A 24,956-nucleotide genomic window follows, 5' to 3' on the forward strand; every position below is an offset into this window, starting at 1 on the left:
AGTAGGCAACTGTGACTCGAACACTAGCATTAGCTCTCTCTTTTTCTCTTTATCCCTAGGTTGTCTGTGTCAAAAATTAGCTAACATTTTTATTTGACACATCAGTTGGTAAAAACCAGGGAATGAGAGCTTGATTGTGTTAATACAAACACAAGACAGTGCACACATTGCTCTGTTTAAGCATTTTGACCAGACCGACACAGCAACGTTGGCTTGACCAATGACCAGTTGACCAATGATGTGACTTTGAGGCAGAACTATCTGCCTTGTACTGTGTTTTTGGACATTTTGGGACCTGAAACGCACATTCTCTTTGCATGTTCATTTGTTTGTTCATACAAATGCTACTGTATGTTATCAACTAGGAAAGTCAGTATTTCCAACTTTCTATTTGGAAAAGTTCAATAGAATTCCACTGGTCCATCTTGTAAACTTGGACAGATAATGTTCTAGATCATCGCTTAGATGCACCCAGGGAGAGATGTACACAGTTAATGATAAACATTAACTTTTAAGCAAAAATCAATGAGTCCAAGACAAGTTTCTACTTGATAATCTGTTTAGCAAACTTTGCAGAGGCAGGTGTATAAAACAAAGTAAATTACCTTCCCAGTTGATAATTTTATACTAACAAAGCAAATGCTAGCATTTTCATTTTTGTATCTTCTGAGCATAGCATAACAGAAAGTTGTGGTCGGAAGCCATATCCCAAATCCGACTCTTAAGATGAATGCAACTGTCTCCCATTTGCCAGGGGAATTTGAGTAGAATGTGTATTGTACTGCAGATTAGGGATTTCTTTTTTTCTTTGCCTCATCACGTGAGCTAGCATTAGCGATTAGCCGACTCACACAAGCTTAAGCAGCACAATGGCTCAAACTGAATTTTCCACTTCCATTTAAAGATGTGGCTAAAAGGCAGTATTTCTCATTTAGTGAAATGTGGGCTCTGGCTTTCTCTTTCCAGATTTATGTGTTTGTTGAAGAGAGAGGCTGGCATTTTACTGGGAATTTTACTTGGTTTTGCTTTCTAAATTGCATTGTCTCATCCACATATGGAAAGCAAAAACTGCTTTTCCTCCTTTCTGTCTAGCAAACTGTTTTGGTTGAGAAATTCTGGAAAAACCATACCAGCCTAAGGTGGTCAAGCTGAACAACCAGTTCAAGCTGGTCTTTGGAACATGGTTAACCTCTTCCTATACCCCCACCTTTTTTGAGGACAGGACCAAAAATGATATACCCAAAATAAAATGGTTGAACGTCCTGAACCCTTTACTACTTTGGTTACTATCCATATTCACTAATTTAAAGTCATAGTCATCAAAATAGTCACAATAAATGTGCAAAATTAAGTCAAATGAATTTGCATACAGTATTTTTGTGCAAATATGATTGCTACAACTATCAACAACTTTGATCACAAAATGGGTTTTAAGTTGTCCAATCTTAAGTTTAAAGCTTTCAAGTAATGCATTGGTTGTAAAGATTAATTAATACTGGCTATATATGTTTTAATACTACAATAAATGAACACACAACAGGTCAGTTGATAGCTGCAAACTAGGTCGACTTGGCCCCATTAGCTGGTAGTCCAACTAATAACCATACTTTACCAGCTTTGACCAGCTAGTGACCTTGTAAAACCACCACCTCTCATCAGAAGCTGGTTTAAACTGTATTTTAGCAACTATCACTTAATAACTATAATATTTAGTAACTTTTTTTTTTTCAGTAACTAAGTATTAAGTGACACGATCAGGATCCTGAATCACAATGTCACACTTTTTTGGCTAAATAATTGTTGAACTTTGCGCAAAAAACGTTCTCAAAAAATAAACTGCATAGGAAATGTGCATTTCACAGTGTGAGACTGAATGAATCAGAAGTATTTTAAAATGGATTTTTGCAGAACTCTTCCAATTACTTCCTCAAACAGACTTTCATTGACATTTCTTTTAAAATTTTATTAGGCTCTGTATTCTTTCTTTGTCATACACTGTTCTTATGTTGTTTCTCTCTCTCTTTCTCTCTGTTTCTCTCTCTCTCTCTATTGTGTAATCCATCCTGCAGTGCAGTACAGGTGAACTGGTTCTTCTCCAAACCTCAATTCATTCATGCTTACAGGCCATAAATTAAGAAACTGCATTTTGATATAACTGCCTGCAACTCAAGTATAAAATGAAAGTGTGGAAGAAGCAGAGTTTTGTTTAATTCCAAAACTCCTTGGCCACTCAACCTTATATAAAAAAAAATTAATGCCACTTCCAAGCGAATTCCAGCCGATTCTTGATAACCACCAAATCCCTTCATCTGAATCAGCCACTGTGATATTCCAAGCATTCACAAACCACCCGCATAATGGCCACCATGTTTTCGATCGCTTCTCTTGAAATTATTTTTCTCTGGAATAATCAGAACAAAGACCATAAAGCTACATTTATTGACCCGCCGGTACCAGAAACAATTTTCTGCCCGTGATTATATGAGTGTAAACGTATTAAATGCCCTTTGATACAGAAGTTTTCATTTGAGCCCTTCTATTACAGTTCTGTGTTGTTTCTTGTGCAGTCTCAGAGGCACATTGAGCAGAATACTGAGAAACACACACTCGCAAACACATACACATCACAAAAGACATAGTCTGGAAGAGTTAAATTGAGACAGAGGGATAGAACAAGGGCACATTGGGAGATTGAACAGAGCAATGTTCTCTGTGGATGATGAAACATGTATGTCATCCCGAGTGTGTGTGTGTTTCTTGAATCAGTGGCATTTGTCCACAGAATTCAACTGGAAAAATTATTCATGAATACATGAAGCAATTTTTATAGGGTTAGTCTTTAGTAATTATAATTAGCTTTATATAAAAACAATTGAGGTCTATGGTAGGTCCTCATTTCGATTGCTCAATAAATGTGTGCAAATGTCTCCAGAACAACAACACCTGAAACAAAATTTCTCTCATGAGTTAAATGACTTGATAAACACACTAAATGTCTTAATGGAAATCTAAAAATGCAATTCTGCTAGAGTTGGCTGTAAGGGTAGGGTATAGAAAATATAATTAGCATAGCATAACAACAATAGAAGCTAATGAAATTCTTAAACATGATTGATAAATGTGTGAGTGTGTTTCTACAGTAATTGTGTATATTTGAGATATAAGAAACATTGTTAACTGACAAGTTCTGCTTTGTCTACTCTTAGCACCAAGCCTGGGTAAAAATTATATCAATCAAATAAAGGACATCAGCGTCTAAATGCTCTCATTACTTTTGGATTTAGTCTGTTGACCTTGTTTGTGGACCATAAATCAGTAATACCTTTGTAATACCTCTTAACATCAATCATCTGGTGTTTGTTTTATACACGCTCAAACACGAACACCATGAATGTTTGGTGTTTGATTTTGAAGGGTTTGAGAAAGGTTCTTTTATAATGCCATGGTGGATGTGCTTGTGTGTGGTGTGGCTGGTCCAAAAAGAGACACTTTTAAATCAGTGCTCTGAATTTGTAGAGCTGACAGATTAAGGTGTGTGTATTTTTGCACTCTTGTGAGCACACATTTGGTACAATAGTTAAGTTTATGTGTAGGTCTATGTGTGTGGCTGTATAAGTTGTTTGTGTGTTTGTTTTGGCTTTTTTGCACAGATCTGCTTAGAAAAGCAGCATGTAATTTCTGAGCACTAGCCAGACTGATCACAATTAGGATTGTGCACGAGTAATCGACTAATCGAGTTCTGATCTGTGCATATATTGTGAATTTATTTTATTTTGTGCATTTGCTTGCTGTGGGCAAGGGCAAATTAAACTGTACTTTCCCTCTAAATTCCTCTTGTCCCACCAAATCCCGCTGTTACAATTGAGTCCACTTGGATATGTGTCCTCGAGGTGTTGAATGAAAGGAGATATCATGGTGTCTTTGTTGTGTGCTTTCAACAGGTGTGGCAATACTTGTAATATTTTTATTCTTATTGAATTCTATTCTATTTGTATTCGGTTCTTGTTAGAATCATGCACACCAAAGTACAAAGATCTGTTTTATGGTAGACAGAAACTGCGAAGTGGTACAAGAAACTCAAAAGCTTTTCAGACCAGTATGTGTGTTAAATCTCTGAACACTGCAGAGCGCCTTTAATAAAAAGTCAACTTTACCACCTGTTTTTCTGAATAATAACATCTGAAAAGTTTAAAAATGTGATAGTGTTTATGTAGACTCAGAGTTTATATATGTGCATTACCCTAATGCCGTCAGTATTTGTTTCTACAGTTGTGCTCAAAAGTGTGCATACCCTTGGGAATTGGTAATATGTGTACCATTTTTAAAGAAAACATGAGTGAGCAGGCAAAACACATTTCTTTTATTTCTTATGGGATTCATATTCAACTGTAGGTTATAACAGAATGGCACAATCATAAAACAAAACATGGCAACAAAGAAAAAAAATGAAATGACCCCTGTTCAGAAGCCTGCATACCCTTAGTTCTTAATACTGTGTATTGCCCCCTTTAGCATCAATGACAGCGTGCAGTCTTTTGTAATAGTTGTCTATGAGGCCCCAAATTCTTGCAGGTGGTATAACTGCCCATTCGTCTTGGCAAAATGCCTCCAGGTCATCAAGTCTTTGATCGTCTTGCATGAACAGCACATTTGAGATCTCCCCAGAGTGGCTCGATGATATTAAGGTCAGGAGACTGTGATGGCCACTCCAGAGCCTTCACCTTTTTCTGCTGTAACCACTGGAGGGTCAACTTGGCCTTGTGCTGAAGGACATTGTCGTGCTGGAAAGCCCAAGAGCGTCCCATGCTCAGCTTTCATGCAGAAGAATGCAAATTGTCTGCCAGTATTTTCTGATAACATGCTGCATTCATCTTGCCATCAATTTTCACAAGATTCCCCGTGCCTTTAGAGCTCACACACCCCCAAAACATCAGTGAGCCACCAACATGCTTCACAGTGGGGATGGTATTCTTTTCACTATAGGCCTTGTTGACCTCTCTCCAAACACAGCGCTTATGGTTGTGACCATAAAGCTCTATTTTGGTCTCGTCACTCCAAATTACAGTGTGCCAGAAGCTGTGAGGCGTGTCAAGGTGTTGTCGGGTATATAGTAACAGGGCTTTTTTGTGGCATTGGTGCAGTAAAGGCTTCTTTCTGGCAACTCGACCATGCAGCTCATTTTTGTTCAAGTATCGTCGTATTGTGCTCCTTGAAACAACCACACCGTCTTTTTCCAGAGCAGCCTGTATTTCTCCTGAGGTTACCTGTGGGTTTTTCTTTGTATCCCGAACAATTCTTCTGGCAGTTGTGGCTGAAATCTTTCTTTGGTCTACCTGACCTTGGCTTGGTATCAAGAGATCCCCGAATTTACCACTTCTTAATAAGTGATTGAACAGTACTGACTGCTATTTTCAAGGCTATGGATATCTTTTTGTATCTGTTTCCATCTTTATAAAGTTCCATTACCTTGTTACGCAGGTCTTTTGATATTTATTTTCTGCTCCCCATGGCTCATTATCTAGCCTGCTCAGTGCATCCACGTGAGAGCTAAAAACTCATTGACTATTTATACACAGACACTAATTGCAATTTAAAAAGCCACAGGTGTGGGAAATTAACCTTTAATTGCCATTTAAACCTGTGTGTGTCACCTTGTGTGTCTGTAACAAGGCCAAACATTCAAGGGTATGTCAACTTTTGATCAGGGCCATTTGGGTGATTTCTATTATCATTATGATTTAAAAAGGAGCCAAACAACTATGTGATGATAAAGGGCTTCATATGATCACTATCCTTAAATAAAAGACAGTCATATTTTCAAAATCAATGCCAAAATTTCACAATTTATGCCAGGGTATGCAAACTTTTGAGCACAACTGTGTGTAAGCTCTGGGTGAGTGCAAATGTTTTTTGTTTTTTTTACTGTTATTTGTAAATCTTTTTTGGATTTTTATTAATGCACATTCTTCACTTCATTCATTCCCCAAAAGAAAGGCATTGTTTGTTGAAGTTGTCTTTATTTTGAAACCGTTCTTGGCAACGTTTGTGAATAAAACTAAATATAGCCTACATTTCAAGTATGTACCATACTTATGTTATTTTTTAACTTGTTTTTTAATTTACTAGTAATCGATTACTCGTTTTTTGTGGGTTAGAGTACTCGACAACAAAATTACTGAAAAATGCCCATCCCTAATCACAATGTGAATTCGGCAACAGTAGGCTGAATGTTTTGCTGCTGTAATCTTTGCCTACCAAAAATCAAAGCGCTGCCCCCAGTGGCCAAAGCCACGTTGAACCCAAACTCCAACCCTAAACAACTGTCAGTGGAGTAAAATGCAACCCCTGAATCACTTTCATCATTGTTTATGTGTATACGATTACTTGGTTCCCATGTGACCAGAACATGTGTATCAGAGATTGCATCAGTAGTGCTAGAGGGAAAGGTGATCATGTTCTAATTAGGGGTGGGTAAAAATATAGATTTTCCAATGTATCACGATCTTCATTTGAATCTTGATATCGACTTTTAAATCCCAAGATCAATCTTTTACTCTATGCGCAACCCTCCACTACAATTAGAGGAAATCACTCGCATTTGCACTCAAATTTCGCGATATGCGAGTAAAAAGTATAATCTTGGCAACTGGCTTGTAAGTGTTTACATTTCACTCACCAGTGTTTTTGTAATATAGTGGTGGAGCATTCAACAGTGAGATCCTTTCACTGCATGTTGAGCGTAAAATGAGATAAAGCAATTCGAGTCCTTTTTCGTTAACTTGCGCTCATCAACAAGTTAACGAAAAATTTCTCTTTACAGAAATGCAGTTTTTTGTTTTAGCACGGTTTTAGCACATGTTTAACAAATCAATTTAAATACATGTAAATAGTACAAATTATGCAATTAAACAAACATGTAACAAAAAATAATATGAAATATAATATCTTATTTACTGATTGAATACATGGATTTATTCATTTTTAAAAAGCCAAAATGTGTCCAAAATTATGAAGAACTAATAAAATATAATTAGTAAAATTAACATTTTCATAATGTACCTAGTAATCTCCCAGGTAATGCTGTATAATTAACAGCTGGGAGATCATTTCTTTCATATGTAAGCAAAAGAAACATTATAACTGAAATATATACCCATATGAATTGATATCAAATCAGAATCGAATCGAGAGCTTGTGAATTAGAATCAAATCGAATCGGGAAATCTGTATCAATACCCAGCCCTAGTTCTATTTGATGCAAAAATGTCTGATGGAGGATGCCGCTTGTCAGTAATTTGGCTAAATGAGCTTGATTTCAGGGTACATGAACTTTCGGAAGCAACCCTGTACAGGAATGCTCATGGTGCCCAGTCAGGGATTGAGACTGGATCAGCTAAGCTGAAACAAGGTTTTGAGGAACGGCAATATGTGCCAAAGAGTGAGAGCTGACCACAGTACAGCTTATTAGTAGGATTTCCTGTATAAAGCCCAGTTCTTATTAAATGGGTCAAACAGTGGGTTAGCCATAGAGGATTTGTGAAGTATTAATGCCAACATCTGTAGTTATTGGAATCTATTAAATATGGAAATTATGGAGGCTTTTTAAATCTATCTGTAATGAGTGTAGTGGCATGAGGGTTTTGGCTGGATGTTCTACTGTCCAAGTACTCAAACTATGAAATGTTATGGCTAAACTAAACTGTAAACTGTTCATGAGGGTCGTACATCTCTATAATCTACTGGTACCTTCTCAACAGATGAAGGAGAGCAGTACAGGTTGATGTAGGTGTAGCGTTGAGGTATAAGCTTACGGCAAGAAGTTTTATGAACCCAAGTGCAGTTTTATTAAAGTGTGTAGAAAATGCAAACATATATCCATGGACAACAAGAACAAGGTATCCAGGAACAGGGTAATAATAATTTAAAAAAACATAACACATGAAACAGAATTAATTGAATCCTACACACAACTTTAACTATGTTAAACAACTCTCACAGACTGAACAAAACACAAGGCTTAAATAAACAGACCAATGACTGAATAGAACTGAATTACAAGATAAGACTAATAAAGACTAAGAAAAAAGAATCAACGATTAGACCCATCTAATGAACTAAAGACCAAACCGAACAGAACATGAAAACCACATGACAAAACAGGAGAATCACATGACAGGAACCAGGAAAACACATTCAATATAAACTATGTGACCTTAAAAACAATACAAAACTTTAAACTAGAATTGAATAGACAAGACATGTTACAGTAGGCCACAGTGGCACGGGGGTTACATAGCTATACTTTGGGGACAGATTTGTCCACAGAAATTAGCTAAATCTGACAAAACATCCTTTGAAACATCAGGGAATGTCCCCAAAGGGAAAATCATGCATAAGGTAAATAATGTTTGCTTTTGATTTCTAAATATGAAAGTGTTCTTTTAGGGGTCGGGATTAGGGTTTGGATTAGTTATAGTCTGTATTAATTATAGTTTTTTTTTTTATTAAAATCTATAGAAGTCACCATGGTATGCTGCAAAAAAAAAAAAAAAAAAAAAAAAAATATATATATATATATATATATATATATATATATATATATCCAAAAACACAACCTTTTAACAGTAATAATCACTCTCTCTCCCCATTTCTCTGAGACTGCAGAATCTGTCAGATCTGGTAAAATAATTGACTTTCACCCAAAACACCATGCAACAAGGAGACTTGTCTGAGAGTCGTACCTAATAAGGTGTCTGTGCGTGTGTGTTGCCCTGCGGCATTGGAGTGCTGGCTAATTAAACCCCAGTGTAATTTATTAATACAATGTGTTCTGGATGGAGCTGCCGGTTGTGTGCTTAAGTGAGAGCAATTAGGGAACCTATCAAGTGGAAAAGATACGTTATCTCCACAGTAAACTCCATAGCTGGAGGAGAAACAAGGGAGAGTGAGCGAGAAAGATGGAGATAGAGAGAATGAAAACTGTCGAAAGAAGGAAACAAGGAATAGATAATGCAGAAAGTGTGTAAAATAGCTTGTCCTTGTTTTACTGCCTAAGAGAAAGCTCTTCGCCCTAGTCAAAAAACTCTTCTTTCACTCTTTTAATTTCTCAAACACACCATTATGTATATGCTCAGAGAATGAATTTGTTTAGTCACCCATCCGTTCATTTATTAGCTTCTGTACCTCCTTCCAAATTAGGGGCCTTCAACAGGGGGTCTGCAGCAGTACTGCAGGGGATCCACCAATTATTGTTTTATATTAACTAATTTTTGTGAAAAAAATACAACAGGAAATTATCTTCAAGGTGAAGTAATTTCTGAGCCATTAGCGTCTTCAAATGGAACTTCAAAAATGAGTGCGTTCAAACACCCCCCCAGTCTGCTATGAAAAGCAGATATTCCCGCCCCAAACTCACGCCATTGGTTGAGCCAGTGTTGGTGTGCTGGGCTGGTCAGGATGCTCAAACAAAAAGAGCAATGTTTTGATAGCACTTTGAAGTGGAATCAACATACGATGGGCTTACTTACAGTTGTCTCTGCACTTAGCTGGGATAAAGTGTAAAATGCATTCATACATCTCCGTTAAGGAGCTATGGTTTAGCTAATGTTTTATTGTCCATCCCACATTAAAATGTATTAAAGGGATAGTTCACCCAAAAATTTTAATTCTCTCAACATTTACTCACCCTCATGCCATCCCTGTTGTGTATGACTTTCTTTCTTCTGCAGAACACAAAAATGTTTTTAAGAACATCTCTGCTCTATTGGTCTTTTCAATGCAAGTGAATGGTGACCAGATATCTGAAGGTCCAAAAAGCAGCATAAAAGTAGTCAATAAAACTCCAGTGGTTAAATCCATATTTTTAAGAATGATAGGTGTGGGTGAGAAACAGATATATATATATATATATATATATATATATATATATATATATATATATATATATATATATATATATATATAATCCACTTTCACATCTGAAAGTGGACTTTCAGATTTCTGGCCACCATTTACTTGCATTGAAAGGACAGACAGAGCTGAAATATTCTTCTAAAAATCTTTGTGTTCTGCTGATGAAAGAAAGCCATACACATCTGTGATGGCATGAGTAAATGATGAGAGAATTTTAATTTGAGTTTACTATCCCTTTAAGTAAAATTGGAATGTAATATACAAGTATATGACTATATGTATCAATAATGGTTATTTTAATGGCTCTGCAATGTAAGCATCATAAAGTATGTAAATGCATGTTATTATAGGCTAGATTAAAAGGCAACACTCGATTTTATACAATATGTAACGGGTCTCTGCTCCATCTTTCCTTCCACCAAGGGTTTCTTGGCCAACAAATAGTTGTTTTCACTCTTTTTGCTGTTATAGCTGGCAAAATTTGCTTGCTTTTTACAGAAGAATAGTCTGGAATGTGGATTGGATGGCTGTTATTTTACACTCCCATCAGGGGCATGGACCCACCAGCAGACACATGCACAAAGACGGCCTTGTAGTCGCTGTGCCGAGCCGTACTTGGCTTCCTCTGTCTCCGTCTAGTTCCCTCTAACTGTCCCCATCTGTTTCCTTCTCTTGCTCTCTCTCACCATCTCTCTCTCAAACTGTCTTTTGTTAACATGTTAGCACATGCATACAGAATCCCTCACAGCTAGTGTTAAGTGGCTACTGTCTACCCTAGCATTACTTTCAAGGGCACTCGGAGATGAACACATCTTTATCATAAATTATTATTATATTATGGAACATGCTGTGTAGTACACACACACATGCGCTTGTGGTAAACTATTAATATTCGCACACACAGGTACCCACTATTGTGTGAACTTCACAGCCACACACACACAGTTACACAGGTGTGAATCTGTGTGTAGATTTGAGCTAATGGCTTGAGGGAACCTCTCTGTATTCTTAGCTTGTTGAAGGCACTGAAGTGGAGAGAATTATAGATTCAGCACAATGAGCAGTCAAATTTAATCAACATGCCTGCTGTTCTCCACAAGCCACTGAGAGATGGCACAGCTCCACGCTACTGCCTCGGTGCAAGTGTGTCTGTAGGCATATGTTCATGTGATGAGTTAGTTTCTGAGAAACAAAATGAGAAAGACAAATTTGTCGACATTTGTTAATGTTTAAGTTATTTGTGCATGAATGAGGAAATGTGAAATTGTTTTGGAATTGCAATTTAGATGAGAAGACAGGTCTAGGCCCAGTCTGAAAGTCAGTATTCAGGATCCAAAACCTACGAAACAGTATTGGATATAAGTGTATTGGTAAATTTTCCACTGAGGTAGAAAGTTAGTAATAGACTGTTTATATCTGTTTAATATGCTTATGTCAGCAAGGGTCAGACTATTGATGTTATTGCAATTTATACCATGTAATTAGACTGCCCAGTCAGATTTTTCTTTACTTTTGCTGGTAGGAGAGTGTAAGTTTAGATGCTGTCAGAATTCATTTTAGAGAAGGATCAAGCCAGGGCAACGATCTAGTTTCTGGATTTTACCTAAGCTGGCTTGCTGGTCTCCCAGCCTGGTCAGGCTGGTCTTGTTTACTGGTTTTAGATGGGTTTTGGGTCCTTGTGAGCTGGTCAGGATAGGAGAGCAACTAGCCGACCCGTTGAACACTAATTTGGTCAAGCTTGGAGACCAGCTAGACCAGTTGAAGACCAGCTGGCTTGGCTGGGAGACCAGGGGCCAGTTGCACCAGTTTATACGTAAGTTACAACTTAGTTGCACCATTAAACTTGGATAGAATATAACCCTACATATAAACTACATATTTATGGAAGCCTCCAACCAGGAGTAATGGTTGGAATAAAAAAGCAGACTGATTAAATGAAATCAATGAGCTCATGTTTTGCATGACAGACTAAGTCTTTAGGCATATATGATGATTGATGTTTACACTTGTTTGCATTTACAAGAGAGAACATTATGTTAAAAACGTACTTCTTAATGGCTCTTCAGCATGAAACCGATCTAACGGTGCACTTTGCGAGTTGTGCCTCCCGGTGTCAAGTTTCAATACATATAAAATATATAGGATATTATTGCTCACGATCTACTAACTAGTAGCTAAGTCTTGCCTTAAGAACAGGTGGTGCAACCAAATTAAGTACTGATTTAGTTACAAACTAACTATTAGTTACTAAGCCTTTAGTGTGAACTTTGTCAAAACTTATGTGAGACCTTACATACAGCTGGTGCAACCCTACCCAGCAGACCAAAGTCATATTTGAGAACAAGATTAATGGGGACAGACTGACAGATCAGAGCATTAATAAACTAGACTGTTCTTAACGAGTGCCATTTAGATCACATTAGCATAACACAAACTCTCAATCTCTTCCTAATGCCTGTGTTGAGTGGGCTACAATCTAACAACATGCATGTCACGCTTGCACGAATGCTCCACACTCCACTTTGATCCAGGCCCATGTAACAGCAGATGATGTGTTGCTGACAAATTGCATCAAAATTGTTTTTGAGGAGCTTTATGAAACTAAACTACATTTTGGGAATTCAGTGCTCGAACCTGGCTTATGAAAGTCTGGGCTATATGTTTTCACCACTCTGTTCACATTCAGTCTCACTCTCTCTGCAACTGACAGCTGGAGAATAGAGTGATTATCTGCTGCAACAGTGATTGAGTGAAAAAATGCAAGAGAGTGAGAGACAGCAAGATGATGGAAGGCAACGATTGTGGTAGAGATGCTTCAGCAACGCTAATGAGGAAGAATTGAATTCTGTAGCTTCATAACGGCTCACTGTACACAAATACAGTGCATCCGGAAAGTATTCACAGCGCTTCACTTTTTCCACATTTTGTTATGTTACAGCCTTATTTCAAAATGGATTAAATTCATTATTTTCCTCAATTCTACAAACAATACCCCATAATGACAATGTGAAAGCAGTTTGTTTGAAATCTTTGCAAATTTATTAAAAATAAAAAATGAAAAAAAAAATCACATGTACATAAGTATTCACAGCCTTTGCTCAATACTTTGTTGAAGCACCTTTGGCACCAATTACAGCCTCAAGTCTTTTTGAGTATGATGCTACAAGCTTGGCACACCTACTTTTGGGCAGTTTATCCCACTCTTCTTTGCAGGACCTCTCAAGCTCCATCAGGTTGGATGGGGAGCGTCGGTGCACAGCCATTTTCAGATCTCTCCAGAGATGTTCAATCGGGTTCAAGTCTGGGCTCTGGCTGGGCCACTCAAGGACATTCACAGAGTTGTCCTGGAGCCACTCCTTTGTTATTTTGGCTGTGTGCTTAGGGTCATTGTCCTGTTGGAAGATGAACCTTCGCCCCAGTCTGAGGTCCAGAGCCAGGTTTTCATCAAGGATGTCTCTGTACATTGCTGCATTCATCTTTCCCTCGATCCTGACTAGTCTCCCAGTTCCTGCCGGTGAAAAACATCCCCACAGCATAATGCTGCCACCACCATATTTCACTGTAGGGATGGTATTGGCCAGGTGATGAGCAGTGCCTGGTTTCCTCCAGACATGACGCTTGCCATTCAGGCCAAAGAGTTCAATCTTTGTTTCTCATGGTCTGAGAGTCCTTCAGGTGCCTTTTGGCAAACTCCAGCCGGGCTGTCATGTGCCTTTTACTGAGGAGTGGCTTCCGTCTGGCCACGCTACCATACAGGCCTGATTGGTGGAGTGCTGCAGAGATGGTTGTTCTTCTGGAAAGTTCTCCTCCCTCCACAGAGAAATGCTGGAGCTCTGTCAGAGTGACCATCTGGTTCTTGGTCACCTCCCTGACTAAGGCCCTTCTCCCCTGATCGCTCAGTTTGGCCAGGCGGCCAGCGCTAGGAAGAGTCCTGGTGGTTCCAAACTTCTTCTATTTACGGATGATGGAGGCCACTGTGCTCATTGGGACAGAATGCTGCAGAAATGTTTCTGTACCCTTCCCCAGATCTGTGCCTCGATACAATCCTGTCTTGGAGGTCTACAGTCAGTTCCTTGGATTCATGGCTTGGTTTGTGCTCTGACATGCACTGTTAACTGTGGGACATTATATAGACAGGTGTGTGCCTTTCCAAATCAAGTCCAATCAACTGATTTTACCACAGGTGGACTCCAATCAAGTTGTAGAAACATCTCAAGGATGATCAGTGGAAACAGGATGCACCTGAGCTCAATTTTGAGTGTCATGGCAAAGGCTGTGAATACTTATGTACATGTGATATTTTTTTTAATAAATTTGCAAAGATTTCAAACAAACTTCTTTCACGTTGTCATTATGGGTATTGTTTGTAGAATTTTGAGGAAAATAATGAATTTTATCCATTTTGGAATTAGGCTGTAGCATTAAAAAAAAAGGTGGAAAAAGTGAAGCGCTGTGAATACTTTCCGGATGCACTGTATGCATAGTCTTGCTCTGTTCCAAAATTTAGAAGTTCAGAAATTAACCAGAGCTTTGGGCAAAAACACCAACAGAAGTGACAAAAATGCCACCAAAATAAAAAATGGGAAGCAAATAATAATGCCCCTGTTTTTTTTTTTTTCATTTATAACATATTATATTCTTTTTTTATTTTGTTGAATTAGTCTACAAAAGCAATCAAATCTACTCAGATACTCTCAAGTGCACATTCACTCATGTGCCATCTGCAGTGAAAGCCATTTACACATCTGCCCAAAGTACTGTAAGCCTATCAGCGTTCTTTTGTCTTTAATCTGCATATTAAAACTTTTATACACTCATCTTTGCAATGGTATGTGTCACCATAAATTACAATAACAGAGTGTAATCTGCGCATATTTTAACCACATGTAGCATGCTAGTGCATTAGCGTCATGAATTAATGTAAACAAGAAAAATGTAACATTTTCTACTGCATATGAATTACTTTAAATCATCATCGAGTGGTTAAAACAGCTTCTTTTACTGATCTCGTGTGAATTCTACTCATAGAATGAGGCATAAAGTCATTGATAACACATTTTAAAGTCACATTAGTTAAGGTTTTACTGAGCGTTCTGATATTTAAATGTACTTCTAAACGCCTCCCACAGCAGTGTGGCGGGTGTCTGAATGTTCGGAAACAGTATACCATTGCTAGGCTCTTTAGAACTTGTTTTTACCACTGAAAGAAGAACGAATGAGAACTTCTACGGAAGTATATTGGAGCCTTTGGGCTTCTTATACCTAGGCTAAGATAGGCTACTTTTATTTGATAGTTATGCTACTTGATTATGGTAAGGCACTTAAGTATGCTAATTATGCTACATATTGGTATAAATGGTTTATTGTGATAAAAAATTGATTATTATATCCAACATGTGTGTGTGTATTTTTAAGCCTATTAAAGCACTGCGCTGTTAGCATAACAACATGCTAATGTCATAGATTGAGATTTTATTTTAAAGAACTGATCAAATTTGACATAAGGATGACAAGTACTGTGTTTGGTTAGAAAAAGTGTGCCCTCACAAAGTTAAAAATGCTCCTGAAAATGAACTCCAATGGGCTAATGTACAGTATATAAAAAGTTAATTTCTGACACAGTGAGCTGCCTACGGAAGCAGCACTATAAAGTACCATAGGCTAACTAGGCTAAGATAGGCTACTTTAATATGCTAATTAAGCTACTTAATTATGCTTCAATGCTGATAAATTTTGGTATAAATTCTGTGTGATTAAAAAATAGATTATTGTATCTAATATTTTTTTGTATTTTTAAGCTTATATGAGTACTGCACTGTTAGCTTAACAATAGGGATGCACCGATCATGATTTTTCATGGCCGATTCTGATTGCCGATTATTTATTTATTTTTATTTTTTTTTATTTTTTAAGCAACAGACAAGAAAGAATGAAAGAGTTAATCAAAAAGATGTTTATTTGCTCTTTTACAGGCCATAATATCTGTAGTTATGTAAAATTAGATGTAACAACTGCATATTAAGCACTAGTGGTGCACCAATCAGGAAATTTGAGGCCGATACAATACCGATTATTTTTATTTTTTTTATTTTTTCCAAAAGTGCCCTTGCCACACTTTTGCAAGTTATATGCTGCAGTTATACATTTATGCCCCACACAGTAAAATTACAGTAACACTTTACAAAAAGGTTCAATTTGTTAATATTATTTAACAACATTACTGTAGTTAACATGAACTAATGAACTTAAATATTAGTTACAACATATACTAATACATTTTTACAATTAAAAGTTGTATTAGTAACATTAAAGCACTATGAACTAACATTAACAATGAACAATTGTATTTTTATTAACTAAAATTGATTAATAAATGCTGTAAAAATAAATTGTTCATTGTTTGTTTATGATACCTAATGCTTTAATGTTAAAGAAATTAAATCTTTTTAAGTTTGACAAATTACATTAAAATTACATTAATTGTGAATTTCTAACATTTATTTGTATTGAAAACCAATATGAATAGTTTTGTTGTCAATATCAAAAGGTCATTGTGACATACTGGCAACCAGTAAAAAACATGAGAGCATCACACACAGCAGAGATACATTCAAAAATAAGAAACATATATCCATTACAAGCTTTAAAACTGCTCCAGTGAGAAATCATTAATATCTATGATTTGTTTACTGTCTTTGGCATCTTGTTGTAACACAAATCACTAATTATTAATCAAATGTGTGAAGACACGGTGCCGTTATTGAAGGTTAAACAGTTACAGCTGTTATTAGTGGTATTGTGACCAACATTAAACTGATTTAAATTCCTCACAGAATTGCACTGAGATGAGTGACTGATGATGTGATATTGAGAGCACCTGGAGAGCACGCATGTTTGATTGATACAGAGATACCTGTTAGCAGCCTCTTTATCCTCTTACTGCTCACTGTGCAGTGAGTCAGAATTACTACCGTAATAACTCTAGAAAATGAACAGCTTTATATTCATACACATGTAATTCTTACACATTTTTAAAACCAAACCAGCATATTCATCTGAATTACAGCATGTCTGAAAGTTGTGAATGCTTAGAATTGCCAACAACTCACCCTCCAAAGGCCAATCTGTTATGCATCAAGGGTTGCTGAGCAAGTGCTCATTCATTAGAGTAGCAGTGTATGTGTGATTCCCTGCCTGCTGCAAAAAAGATCGGCCCTAAATCTAGGCACGATCAGCCGATCGCCGATCACGGATTTAAGACTAATATCGGCTGATCGATCAGTGCACCCCTATATGCTAATGTAATAGAGTGAGAATTTATTTAAAAGATCTGATCAAATTGAAGCATTTGACATAAAAGGAAGACTAGCAGTGTGTTCTTGTATGGTTAGAAAAAAGTATGCCCTCACAAAGTAGAAAAATGCTCCTGAAAATTAACTCCAAGGGGCTAATATCAATAAAAATTTCTAATACAGTTAGCTGCCTCCGGAGTTAGGCAGCATATAAGGCACCATAGGCTACTTTGGCTACCTAGGCTAAGATAGGCTAATTTAGTATGCCAGTTATGCTACTTATTTATGTTTTACTGCTGATAAATATTGGTATAAACCGTTCAGTGTGATAAAATGTCTATTATTATATCAGATATTCATGTGCTGTGTATTTTTAAGCTTATTAGAGTATCACATTGTTAGCTTAGCAACATGCTAATGTCAAACTCCATTGAAATCAAATTGCGAGTTGAGTAGCTTTCTATTTGTGTGGGGTGCAGAGTTGCTGCCTGTGTAGAACATTCCAAAACGGTCACTTATGAGGTTCTATGATGGTTGGGTGCTGCCTTTAAAGCCAGGTGCCTATGCAGATAACAAGGTTTTTGGAGTAGAGCTAGTCTGTTTACGCGTTATTAACAGAGAGGCTCTTTATCTGTTTGTTTGTCTCCTCTGTCGTCCTGTGCTTGTGTGAAAGTGCCCTGAACTAGTTCTCTTCCAGCCAGAGTAGTTACCTTAACCTTTGCACTCATCTCTTACTTGATTGGGACCAGCTGCATATAGTACACTCTCTCCTTCACTCTCTATTCCTCCCTCACACAGACTGACAAACACACGTTTGGTAAGGGCACTCTTGCTATTAACCTCAATCTTTAAGTGCCTTAGTACAGCTTTGCTCAGTCATAAACACTTTAATTGTATGTCCTGGTTCTGTGCTCTGATTCTCCTTCAGTTTCCAATTAAATAGCAGAGCGGACATTAAAGGAATAGTTCACCCAAAAATTTTAATTCTCTCATTATTCACTTACCCTGATGCCATCCCAGATGTGTATGACTGTCTTTCTTAGCAGAATATTTTTAGAAGAAGATAGATAGAGCTCTGTCAGGTCTTTATAATGGAAGTACATTGGTGCCAGCACTTTGACGGTCCAAAAGTCACATTTAGGCAGCATAAAAGTAATCCATGCTACTCCAGTCGATCAATGAATGTCTTCTGAAGCAAATCGATAGGTTTGTGTAAGAAACAAGTCGATAATTAAAAAATTTTTAACTTTAAATCGGAACTTCCATCCAGGGCTCTGACTAGGGTTGGGAATCATAAGGAATTTTATGATTCCGGCTCCGATTCCTCTTAACGATTCTGGTTCCTTAACGGATCCAGTAACGATTCCAGTAATTATTTTAGTACTTTTTTTTTTTTTTTTTTAAGAATCATTTAGAAATGAGAAATGCAATTTTATTGTATTTACTACCCTCTGCTGTCTGTTACCAAATAATGAGATCATTTCAGATTTGTAAAGAGCAGCTATAACAAATCAGAAATAAATTTAATGCAGTTCTAGTAAAAGGTGTGTTTGCAGACTTTCTAAACCAATCTAAACCAACATGAAATGTGATGGCATATCTCATTAATTCATTTATTATTTTATAAAATTCCACTTATTACAACAAAACTTGTGTATCTTTAATTATACATTGTCATACGAACAACCAGTCAGTAACTGCACTGCTTGATTTAATAGAGACACAGGTCATCATTAAATATACAGTAACAGTTCCAGAGACAGTTTAGACTGTGTTTTGTAGCCTAATGTTGTACTTCAGGCATGTGAGATTTCAACAGTTCTTATTTAATTTCAAGTTGAACATTCATAACTTGCTCATCAGAATAAGATTACTTGTATACTGGAAGCGCTGTATGTTTCACACTGTAGATTCAAAAGGACTGGCTCATTTGAATGGTTCTTTCGGGTTCGGACTATACCAGAAGCACCATATCATTTGCGCTGTTGATTCAAAAGAACCGGCTCCTTTGAATAATTATTTCGGGAATCAAACTGTACCGGAAGCGTATAGGTTTCATGCTGTAAAAAGAGCTGACTCGAGACTCGTTCGATTGGGAATTAAAAACACTGGTAGAACTGTGTTTTTACGCTGTAGAGTCAGTAGAGGGCAGCACTGCTGCAGAAATGTGCTGCTGGAAACACTGTCAGAGTATTTGAGGACGGTGTTCCAGCCACATCGAAAATTGCACGCAGGAGAACTGTTAACGGAACAAAGTCACGAAGATCATACAATTCCATTATTTTTTTAAAGAATAAAGAATTCTCTAATTAAGAGAACCTGCTCTCGGTTCCCAACCCAAGCTCTGACACTGTTTGAAATGGCCGAATTCTTGCGTGACATTCGTTCTTCTGTTGTAAATAAGCGCCGCTTCTGAATTCTCACGTAAACTCGTCGATGCGCTTACGTCATGCTTTGCGTCAGCTGCTGGCAGGAAGCACTTTTTAAAAGTTAATAACTTTTGATTATAAATGTCTCGATTTGCTTCAGAAGACATTCATTGGTTGACTGGAGTCGTGTGGATTAATTTTATGCTGCTTAAATATTACTTTTGGACCGTCAAATTGCTGGCTCCCTTGTACTTGCATTATAAGGACCTGACAGAGCTCTATCTTCTAAAAAAAAAAAAAAAAGTGTTCTGCTGAAGACAGACAGTCATACACATATGGGATGGCATCAGGGTAAGTGAATTGAATTTTCATTTTTGCATGAACTATTCCTTTAAGATGTGTCTCCTTTACCAGCTGTGCCTGTACGTGCATTTAAGCTTCCAGAGGGGCAGAATAGGGCAACATTGTCTTACATTCTTTCCCAAATGATGACCTCAGCCCATGCTGCCCACACTTTGGTGATAGATGTCAGTACAGACTAGGGCTGTGTGATATGGCTTAAAAATTATATTTGTATATTTTTCAGCTTATTGACAATATTCTGTGTGTGTGTGTGTGTGTGTGTGTGTGTGTGTGTGTATATATATATATATATATATATATATATATATATATATATATATATACATACACACACACCAATAATTATGTATTTGTTCTGAAATGGCTCAAAAGTTATTTTTTAAACAGAGGAACTATCATTTAATCTAAACAGCCACTTATGACAACTATAATTCAACTTATGTGCTGTATTACAAGTTTGCTGAAGCAATATGAAAGCTTTTTGAGACTGAAATTTAAGTTGTAATTCACTGAAATTCTTGCCTTTTAAAATCTTGCTTGTCAGCCATGATCTGTCAAACTACTTTTGTGTTTCACAGAGGAAAAAGTCAAAAATGTTAAAAAACACGAGTGTGAGACATTTATTAATTTTCAACTATTCCTTTAAGTTTACTAGGGTCTGTTTAACATCAGAGTTTGTTTGGTTGGTCTGTAAGCTGTTTTCTGAATAATTTTGTGCATCAGTGCAATGAGCTTTTGAACCATAAAATTACAAATGGGACACCCTACGGCTGGGATACTCGGAGTCAAGCAAAATCCGGCCCCTCAAGAGGTTATCAGTGGCCTGCCAACCACAACCTGAATTTAGAATTCTCAATTTTTTGATATAGTTGTCATTTGGGACAGGGCCAATATGAGAAAAAGGTTAAGCATCATCCAGGACTCTGGGATGTTTTAAATCTCTCTATTTTGCACATTTAAATAGCTCTTTCAATATTGGGCCACTTTTACCTATGCTTGTCCAGCCGTGCATGGTCCCTCCGATACCAGCCATAATTAGTCTGGCTGTCTTGCCTGTCAATCATTCTGAGCCATCCTCAGAGACATTTATTGAAAAGCAAAGGTAGAGGCAGTCACGACAGGAGGCCAGGATCTGACGCCCCACTCCGCATAACCAAACAGCAAGTTTTAATGATATAATATAGAAAGGATGGATGTGAGAGATCGTAAATGGTACATGAGTTATCTAAATTTGACTGTAGGAAAAGAGATGCAGGGATGAAAAGTGAAATGAGCTTCTATAAGGCAGTGTTGGGGAAGCTACTAGGTGTAGCTTGAAAAGCTACAAGCTATGCTTTGCCACCCTACATTGTTAACTTTTATCTGGAAAACCTACACTATTTTTAAAACAACTGGACTTCAGTCATGCTTCTACAATAATCTAGTTGGTAGCATCGCTACTTTTAGTTAGTTACTCCCCAACACTGCGACAAGGGGTAAGACCGAGTTTGTATGCGAGAGGGCAAGTCCAAGAGACACTTTGAAAGTATGGGGTTTTTACCATTAACTCGGGGGAGTTGTTTTTCCCAATCATCACTGTAATACCCTGCGGTAAGAGTAGTGCTGGTTCAACTCTTGTCTGCTTGTGTACTGAGCTGCCAGTAATGTTGTTTCGAAAACACATAAGGAAAGAATAACACTTTGGTAGTTATCCAGACTGCAGTACACACTCCCACTCACAACATGAGCATTAAAAGCAGCCGTACTTCCCCCTCCTGTTTAAACTTCTGCTGCGTTGTGAGTTCACTTATGGGCAACTTAGGTTGAGATTGCCCTAAAGTCATTTGGAGGAAATGTGTTTGGTTGGCTCCAGATCAGAAAAGAACTGAGAACTGAAGGAAATACCATATGAGCCCTCTGTTGTAGATCAGAGGAATGCATTGATACAGACACACACATAAAGATACACTTACTGCCCATTCTTGTTGTTTTTTAGACTGTTAGTGTTTTGGAGGGTGATGGTAACATGATTAGGCCTTAATGGAGTCATGTGTAGGCAAGCTGGTATGTAACGGATGTGTATGATGGTAAATTCAACTACATTTTCTGAAGAAGATAAGAGTGTTTGCTAGGGGTACTCTGATCAGGATTTTTACAGCCGATACACCGATCTTCTTGTGACCTGATCGGCCAATACCGATCATTTCACCTTTTATCAGGATCTTTGTCATAACTGGATTTATGTAAGCTTTCTGCACACAGTCACTATTAATTGAATTTTCCTCTTCCCTGTAATATCACTTAGTTTTTGCTGACAAAAAAAGTTTAAAAGGCTTACCTAAAAGCTTAATTTTTTTATTTTTTTTTTTTATTTTTTTTACTTTAAAACATATATAGGCTAACAAAATATTCTCTATATTAAGATAGATAGCCCTATAAAAAATGAAGCTTAGTGTCAAACTGAAGACCATTCAATTAAACTTTAATGTGACATTTTTGGTTATTGATTCATTGCCATTGTTTCATATAATTATTATAATTCCTCATTTTATTTCTATTTTATTTTTGCATTATATTTAATACATTATATTATGGTATCTTAATATTGTATAAATAATTATTATTTATAAATTCCTTCCTTGCCTTTTCATTTAGTTGGATGATTTGTATTAGTTATTTTTTCACTTGAACTTTAATGAGGGGAACACATGCTCTCTAATGAGGGCAAGAGATGACAGGAAAGCAGAGAAAGAGCGCACGTTTCTGGACTATACAGGTGCTATTATTGTTAATGCCATTTAATTGGGAGATATTTATTGAAGATGTTTGAATTACACCACATCATGTAATTCGCGTTATTACTGAGATGCCTATGCCCAGCTAGACTGAGAAGCTGTCGCCATGAACGATAATAAGGACCGTGTCACAGCTCGCGCTGTTTTCCCATTGCCTTGTCGTGTGTGACGCCACATTAACAGTGCAGTACACAAACTTTTCATATTCGCCATACCTCTCCTACTGCATCGTTCTTAACTGCTGAATCAAGTTTGTTGTCCTACATCACTATGCCAGTATTCCCCACAATCCGTGGTGCCATGACAGTGCTGTTAATGTCTTAAAGTAGCCGTGCATTTTTTGCGACATGAGCGATCGGTTTACGCCATCGGCCAAAGGACTTCAATATCGGCCGATACGATCGGTGGCCGATCAATCGGAGCATTATTAATATTTGCCTGTGCCTGTGTGTTCTGGGTGGTTGCTTAGGTGTCACTATGCAGTTGCTGTAATGTTCTGATAGGTTGTTTGGGTGTTGCTTTTGCTAATTCTATTGAAAACCCATAACCTTTAGTATAAGCAATAGTAAAGTTTTTGCACTAAAAAGCTAGGTACAGATGTAACATAACTAAGGTGTCTTGTGAAACATTTTTAAAAGTTGACATCCTTTTTTTTGCCTGACTTGGTGTCCAAAAGTGTCAAAAAGAGGCACTGAAATAACAGCGAGATGCAGTGCAATGGCCAAAGACATCCATCTAACGCATGTTTTCATGGAAGATCAATAGAAAAAGAGTGCAGACAGACAAAAACTCCTTTGGTGACACTTAATAGTGATACTCGCCTTAGCAAACACAGCTAATGAGTAAAGTGTGTGTGCATGTTAAAATGCAAATTGAGGAGTATATCATGCTACTAGTACAGAGATATCGCACACTGCATTCCTTTGTGATCACATGACATGCTTAGTCAGAGCTATATGGCACAGTCAGCACAAACGCCTGTCTGCACGCAAAGGCTGACATTATTGCTACAATTAATCATTTGACTGTGGGGGGGAAATCAGTTAATTATAATCAAACTTTTTAATGTGCCAAGACTTCTTCCTGTCACATTTTTCAAAATATGTATGTCCCAGACACTATGCCTATGCCCAACAGTTAATAGTTAACACCAGACACACACACACAAGCACAATTTAACACACTCCTGCCACAGTAACCTCTAATCTCATTGAAAACTGCACGGCAGAGCACTGACAGACACCATGTAAAGAGAAAAGACCCGTCATTGCTGCCCTGCCTCATATCATGTCTCTGTAGCCCCATCATTAAAGCCAATAAAAGCTGTAATATCCGCTAAACTCCTAGCATGAATTCTTTATGAGCTCTGTGAGTGGGGCGGGGTGTCTGATAGACTCCTGCCTTGCCATTTGCAGAGTGTGTGCTCTAGCAATCAAGAAATCACAGTCAGTTATGTGGAACCTTGCACTGCATTTAGGCAAATAAGACTGAGTTCCTTTGGAATTTTGAGCTGTATTACTTGGGAATGGGAAGGAATATTGAGTATGGATGGTTCACGATGGTTGACTAGTTGTCCAACAACCAACTAGTCGAATAGTGAGGTTTATTTATTCATTATTTTTAATGTTTCGATATTTTTAGTGGTGGCTCTTTATTTAGCGTGCTGTGCTTGCTTTAGCTGTTAAACCATTTGCATGCTAGGCTAAATTCCTGTAGAAAGTTGAGTCTTTAAATTCTCAGTCACATTTACCTTTGCACGGCAAAATTCCAAATTCCAGCAACATACAGTTATCTCAGTGGGAATCTGCGTGATCAGAAATTTATTTTGTTGGACTTTCGGTGGCAAAGAATTTCCGTTCATGAATTTTGCGTGGGGTTCAAGTTTGACGCAAATTCACAGCGTTGCCCAAGAGGAAGATGCTTGGTTTGACAGAGACCTTTGTCGTGGACAGTGCTTCATATCTACACTGAATATATGCAATGGATGAGAAAATAATTTTAGCTGTGATTTTCTTTGTAATTTCGCTCTCCTGGAATATGAAGTGGAGCATAAAAAAAGATGCTGCTTGATAAGTAGTTTTTGCGGGGTTCAAACCATCTTCACATCTGCTCACACCTTCTCTTGAAAAATGTTGCTGTGTAAGAGAAAATGTGTCTGCAACTTAAATGCATACGATTTGAGACAAACAGCAAAAACTAGCTTCCTCGGTCAGTTACTTTTACATTTTTGTTTGACAGAACATTCC

General features: G+C 37.4%; 1 protein-coding gene across 1 annotated transcript in view; it reads left to right on the plus strand.

The window, feature by feature from the left end:
• Positions 1-24,956, plus strand: part of LOC127435038 (plexin-B2-like) — a 160,504-nt gene that overhangs the window by 99,945 nt on the left and 35,603 nt on the right. The gene's annotated exons all lie outside the window — the stretch shown is intronic.

This window comes from Myxocyprinus asiaticus, chromosome 45, assembly GCF_019703515.2.
Source record: "Myxocyprinus asiaticus isolate MX2 ecotype Aquarium Trade chromosome 45, UBuf_Myxa_2, whole genome shotgun sequence".
Classification (NCBI taxonomy): domain Eukaryota; kingdom Metazoa; phylum Chordata; class Actinopteri; order Cypriniformes; family Catostomidae; genus Myxocyprinus; species Myxocyprinus asiaticus.